The sequence below is a fragment of the Meleagris gallopavo genome, chromosome 11 (assembly GCF_000146605.3).
Source record: "Meleagris gallopavo isolate NT-WF06-2002-E0010 breed Aviagen turkey brand Nicholas breeding stock chromosome 11, Turkey_5.1, whole genome shotgun sequence".
NCBI lineage: Eukaryota > Metazoa > Chordata > Aves > Galliformes > Phasianidae > Meleagris > Meleagris gallopavo.
In genome coordinates, this window is record NC_015021.2 from 18,446,415 (window position 1) to 18,452,620 (window position 6,206).

General features: G+C 37.7%; 1 protein-coding gene across 4 annotated transcripts in view; it reads right to left on the reverse strand.

Annotated features, from left to right (window-relative positions):
* NLGN1 (neuroligin 1) overlaps positions 1–6,206 on the reverse strand; it is a 281,404-nt gene that overhangs the window by 217,198 nt on the left and 58,000 nt on the right. The gene's annotated exons all lie outside the window — the stretch shown is intronic.

Sequence of the window (6,206 nt, forward strand, 5' to 3'; positions counted from 1 at the left end):
AAAAAACACACAGGCCATCTTCCCTGCTCAGCTCAGGCTGCATGCCCATGGCTGACACACCTGGGGTGGCACTCACAGCACCACAGTCTTCTTTTTTTCCCCCCTCTCACAGATGTAACAGAATCTAAGTCATCATGTGAGGCACATCTCCACCTATAAATCCATATTAAATATATATATTTATTATCTCTATGCCGCACTAAGGCACGGCCTCCAAGTAGCAGCGCCAGCAGTAGCTGCGGCTGACAGGGCCGCCGTCGCCATGGCAACCGAGCAGGGCCCGCAGCAGCGCCGCGGCCGCCGCCGACGTGAGGCGGGAAGCAATGAGAGGTTCCCCCGCCCTGCTGCCAGGCCGCTGTCACTTGGCCGGAAGAATCCCGCCCTAACAAAAGCCTGGCGCTTGAGGGTCGGGCTCTGTTTATTTTTATCCCCCCCTCTCTCCCCTTCTGCCGTTGTTTACAAGAAGTAATTAAAACAAAATGTCTTGCTTGGGAAAGACTAAGCAGAAGTCTGCTCACCCTGAAAATTATTGGACCGTGAAGACTTAAATTTGACAAACTGCTAATTCAAGCTATTTAACGGCTCTTTATAATCCAAGTAGCAGTGTAAATAAGGGAGATAATAAAACCTGATGAGAGATTGATGTCTGGCTGAAGCAGTAATTCCTTTTCAAAGATATATAATCAACAGATTTATGACAGAGGGGAGGAGACATCACAGTTCGATGTATGGGACCAACCCTGCACGCAGCTGAATCACAGTTTTGTTCTAGGTAGAACATGCAGAACTTCTGCACAGTTTTGATGCTTTGAGTTTTTGTTGTTGTTGTTGTTGTATTGAGAATAGTTGTAAATTGTATTGAGAAAATATAAGTAGGAAAAAAATGAAATAGTTGTTTACATCATTTAACTGTATCCTGCACAAAGCTGTCACACTGTGTTAGGCAATCAAAAATTGCTGCGGGAATGAGAATCAGGAGTTCTACGAGGAGGGGAGGGGCTGAGGACAGCCCCACCACCAGCACAACCCACATCCAGCGCAGGCAGGGCTGGAGCCACCATTTTGTGGCCTGTTGGGGCAGAAAGGCTCCAGCAACACTAAGTCCCTGCACAGTGCCAGAATCAGGGAGCATTGTGAAAAGTTTTAAAACCCTTTATAACAACCAGAAATGTTTTACCTGCAGAAAACCCATCTCCCAGGAGGACATAATCCCCGAGATGACTGACTAGGTGTACTAGTTTGGAGAGTAACAGTCCTTATATAGATCATAAGGACACTGAGAGGTTAGATGAGATGCTGATAATCGCATGCCGACTTCATGCCGTGGGTATCGTTCTGCAATGAATCCATTTATCAGAGATGTAGATATGAAGTGATCAGTTGTTTTTAGCACAGTGCCAGAAGTCCATACAAAAATAAGAAAAATATTTAAAAGTTTCTGTATGAGGAGATATTAAACAATTCAGATTAATCAAAATCAGGTGGGAGGATCCATATGACTGGAGTGCTGAAAGTCTCTAAATACACACAGTCAAGAACAGCAGCCTGCCTAGCAAGGGCTGGGGAGAGAAAGTGCTATTGCATCAAATTATTCGTGCATCAGACATCCAGGCTCTGGAATGGATTGAAGTCCTACCTGACAGCGGCAATCATTAATGTTTGCTGCAGAGCACCACATTAGATCAAAGAGCAGAATTTAACACGTATGATAAAGAAGAAAAATACATTACCCAAGGTGACATCAATCTAGAGGACATATGCTAGTTATCTTATGCCGCCATTCCTAAAACATCTTTAGAGAAAGTCCAAATGATCACAGCCTGACTGCTATGTAACCAACAGCACATTTCCTAAAAAGATACATCTACTGAAGTAAATAGTTAGAATTCTTAATTGTTCCAGAAAATTTTTCACTTCACTCTTACCAGTAATTTAGGAAAAATGTAGTCATATAGCTTAATACACAATGTTTTGCAGTACTTTGAATAGGAAAAACACTTGCATATGGGAATCCAAATTGTCTAGCGATCTAGAATAAAAATACATGGGTAATATATGCAGAAACAATGAATGGACACTATCCTGACTGGAGCATTCTACATTAGAAAGCTCTAAAAAGGGCATACCCATAATCAACTGAACTTTTCTATATACGCTAGCATAGCTTCCATAGTTGTATAAACAAATTTCAAGAAGGCATAGCCAACTGTTTTTACATTTGTATGAAATTAATGATTTTATTTTTCAAGTTCTTGAGTAGGTAAGAATGATTTAAGAGATCTGCTTATTAATAAAAAAAAGTTCCAAAAATGAACTATAAAATATCCATATCCTAATTGGGTTCCTTTACCTTACCTACTCAAAATGAAGAGTTTATTTCTAAAACTGCTTTTACCAAGGAAAAAAAATTATCCTCAACTCTGAGACACTTCTAAAGAGCAAATATTTTGTCTTTGAAATACACCTCATTGCACCAGATGGTGTGTTTATATGTATTTTTAAATGTTCCTGTGGATGAATACTCCCACATATTCCTTACAATAGCACCTTCATCACTGTTCAAATCATTGAAACATACTTAAGGGCACACAACTGCAAACTTAGTCATACAAAAATGTGGCAAAGAATGTCTGAGGAACAACAAATATTATTCTGCTGCATAAAACTGCTGTGCTTGTTAACATCCCTATTAGCAATGCTACTGTTTAGTATTTAATACTTCTACAAGGTCGAGAAACCACATAAAAATCTATATATTTGGTATTCTATATAAGTTTCAAAGTTGTACATTTTTATCCAACAAACTGTAAAGAAACTTTCTAGTTAGTTGAGTTTTGATTAATGTCTAATGCATCCAGTTCTTTAACGAATAATCCCCAGGCAGGTCATTGCTGTGCTCTGGGCCACCTGTAACTTCACTGCCACTTACATATGTACTGCTAGATCATTACTCAGTTATCACTTGTAACACCAGTGACCTTAGTGGATTTTTACCTAGTTTACAACAGATCGGGAGAAAAAAACAAGCACGGCCAAACTTTCAGCTGAATCCAGTGGAGCTCAATTAAGCTATATGGGACTGCACTAATATCTCAGCAGAGAATAGGGTCCCTAATTTACTGTTACATCTTGACCCATCTCCTTTATCCAGAAAGACTGGCAAATTTAATCTTTTTCTTTTAATTTATCACTACTGGTTTTTCTCTGAAGTTTCTATAAATGGAGTACTTTGCTAGGACAGTAATTCTTCCAATACTTAAGCCAACCCCCAATTTTTTCCCCCCACCATTAGTAGGTCTTTGTGTAAGAGCTATTTGGGAATGAATATTTTTACCATAAATTAAGCTTTAAAAATTAAAACTAAACCTCAGGCAGCAACTCTCACAGAAACCTAAAATAATGACCTAAGCTACAGTCAATACTATTTTCTTTCATAGTTAGTTAAGCTGTCAGCATGAAATAATCATTCAGTTGAACATGATTGTTGTCACATCATATGAGACAAAATTGCCCTACAAAACAGAAGAAAATTATTCTGTGCCTGGAATGCCAGACTGCAGTCCTTAGCAATATTATTCAGGACACATAGGAAATGACCATCAAAGAAACACATTCATTGCTTTCAGTACTGCTTACCAGTACTTTATCATTTAAGCAGATTATTCATCTCACAGCTTAATACCTTCTAGTCTGTCCCTCAAATACAGATAAATGCATAAAATCCACAGAGAGAACTGAGTGCCTAAGCTCTAGTATGTGGAAGTCCATATACTACTGCTATGTCCACTAGAAGTGGATCAAAAATAGCCATAAAGGAAAAATAAGTCCTGTATTTTGGGTTCTGTGGATACACTGTTGAGGACGACAGAGAAACAAGATTGACAGGTAGTTGCTTTTAGCTTTTCAGATTCTCACCTTGACTGTTGCTATAGTTAATTTAGTAAGAATTAACTGAAAAATAGGGGTTATTAATATAAAACTGTGATACTTAAATTCTTACTCATTTTCTTTCATTTGTAAAAACACATTTTTACAGACATGCACTAAATAATGAATTCAAAACAGAAAAAATAAAGGCATAATTATACGTTTTTCTTTTCAGTAACTTCTTGAACCAAAGGACCACATAAATCCATAACTTAATCTCTCCTTGTCAGGTTTGTGCTGCAACAGCAGTGGTCCTTCAAGACTCTCGAAGTTTTTTATTTAACTACCAGAGGATATGGAAAAGCACCACATAACAGAACACAGCAAAAAAGCTTTGATATTGTTATTGCTTTAAGAAGGCTACCAAGTAATAAGACTGGTAAAATTATGCAAGGAACATGGCATTCTCCCACAGACACACATTTAATATCTTCTGAGATTTAATGCATTGCATAGTAGAATAGAAAATGTGAAAAATCTTTCATAAGGTTTCTTTGTGAAGATGTTCCTAGAGATGGTAACTGTTCCACAGAGAAGTTGGGAGTGGATAATTTTTCATATATATGTAGCATTGGTATTAAAATGGAAATTAAGTTCATAAAAGGCATATAAAACATCCAAAACCATATGATTTGGAGTGTTTAGTTTCCTCCAAAGTCCCAATCCCCAGCCCCTAAAGGAGCAGTCCCTGTTTGTGCAGACAAGGTTCTGCATGATTTCAGCCTTCACTGACACTTCTTTTTTCTGCTTTTTCATCCATGCACTAGCATTACGTGGTAGCATTCATACTGAAACATTTCAGGTGAACGTTCAATATACAAAACTCTCTCATCTGAACAGAAATACTGAGCTATGATGGCAACTTGGAGCAGAATTTCTATTCAGTTTATTTTTCAACAGCGATAGAATATATTTCGGTTTGGTTCGTCTTTTTCCATTTGCTGAGGATCACCAAGACACATCTTCTGCTTAATAGAAAACCGTTCTATTAACAGTGGTGCTGAAAGTCTGAAGAAAGACACATAAAACTAAAGACTATGAGACCTTATTGAATGTCAGTAAGCATCTTTTCTGTGTGTAAGCTCAAGAGATCCCACATAAACGCAAAAAAAACAACAACCCAACAACCCACGACCAAACACCACAACTTCCTTAAATACTCTGTTCCTTCCCTGAAGCCCTGGGCATAAAATATAAACCAGTATAGTGATCGAGGAAAAGTCAAGTACTGTAAAGTTTGATGGCAAGTTAGGAACAAGCCTGGGATATTTGATATGAACATCAACACAGCAGGAAAGCTTACAATATCTTTTGGAAGGGAAGAGTACAGTAAGAAGTAAGGAAGAGAAAGAGGAAGAAGAGGAGTAACAGCAAAGGAAGTCACAGTTCTGGAGAAGAAAATGTCAAACTTTGTTAGCTAACAGGCAAGCATTCAACACAAGCTGAACAAACTCTTTAAACTGAATTTACATCCCTGCTACAGTAGTTACTCAAAAGATCGTGTTTTTCATGAGAAGGAAGTTCATGTTAATATAATTCCATTTTGCCCATATATATTAAACACTAACAATATGATTCACAATCCCTGAAAAGTCACTAACAAGAGCTGGAAACCTCCCACATGCAGAACAGGACCCAGGTAATTATTATTAGCAATAAATATTGAAGAAACTATGAATTATAATGCTATTATGGAGTAAGACAGAAAATATGGCAGGCTGCGGGGGCAATATTAATGCAAATAAAGACACTGGACAAATTGGAAAGATGAGCAAATAGAATCACTTCATAAGAAGACAGATGGGAGCACGTATAACTGGATATCTGATACATTATTCCTTGAAATCAATAGATGCTGTGAGCATGATATTAATTCAGTACTAGATGCTAAGAGTAGCAAGACAAAAAAGACACTAAGAGGAGAATTTGTTTTCATTTATACTGCAGTTTGTGAAAGTGAAGCTTACACTTCACAAGACTGAATGCCTAGTCCACTTGATCCCAAGGAAGAACACAAAGCAAGTAAAGTATCTACGTTCTGCATAAAAGCCTGAAGTTGACAGGTAATGATTCATTATTTGAACCAAATTGTTCATTCCTAAGCACTAGAAATTAAAATTGTTTCTCGGGGTTGTCATTAACCTCAAATTATTATCATGCACGTGCATATAAAAAGCTGAATTTCTATGTAGAAAGACACAAAGTAATAGTTAGGACAAGACCATTTTGATTGAACAGGATGCATTTCAACGGAAAAATACATTAAAAGGCTGGGCAAA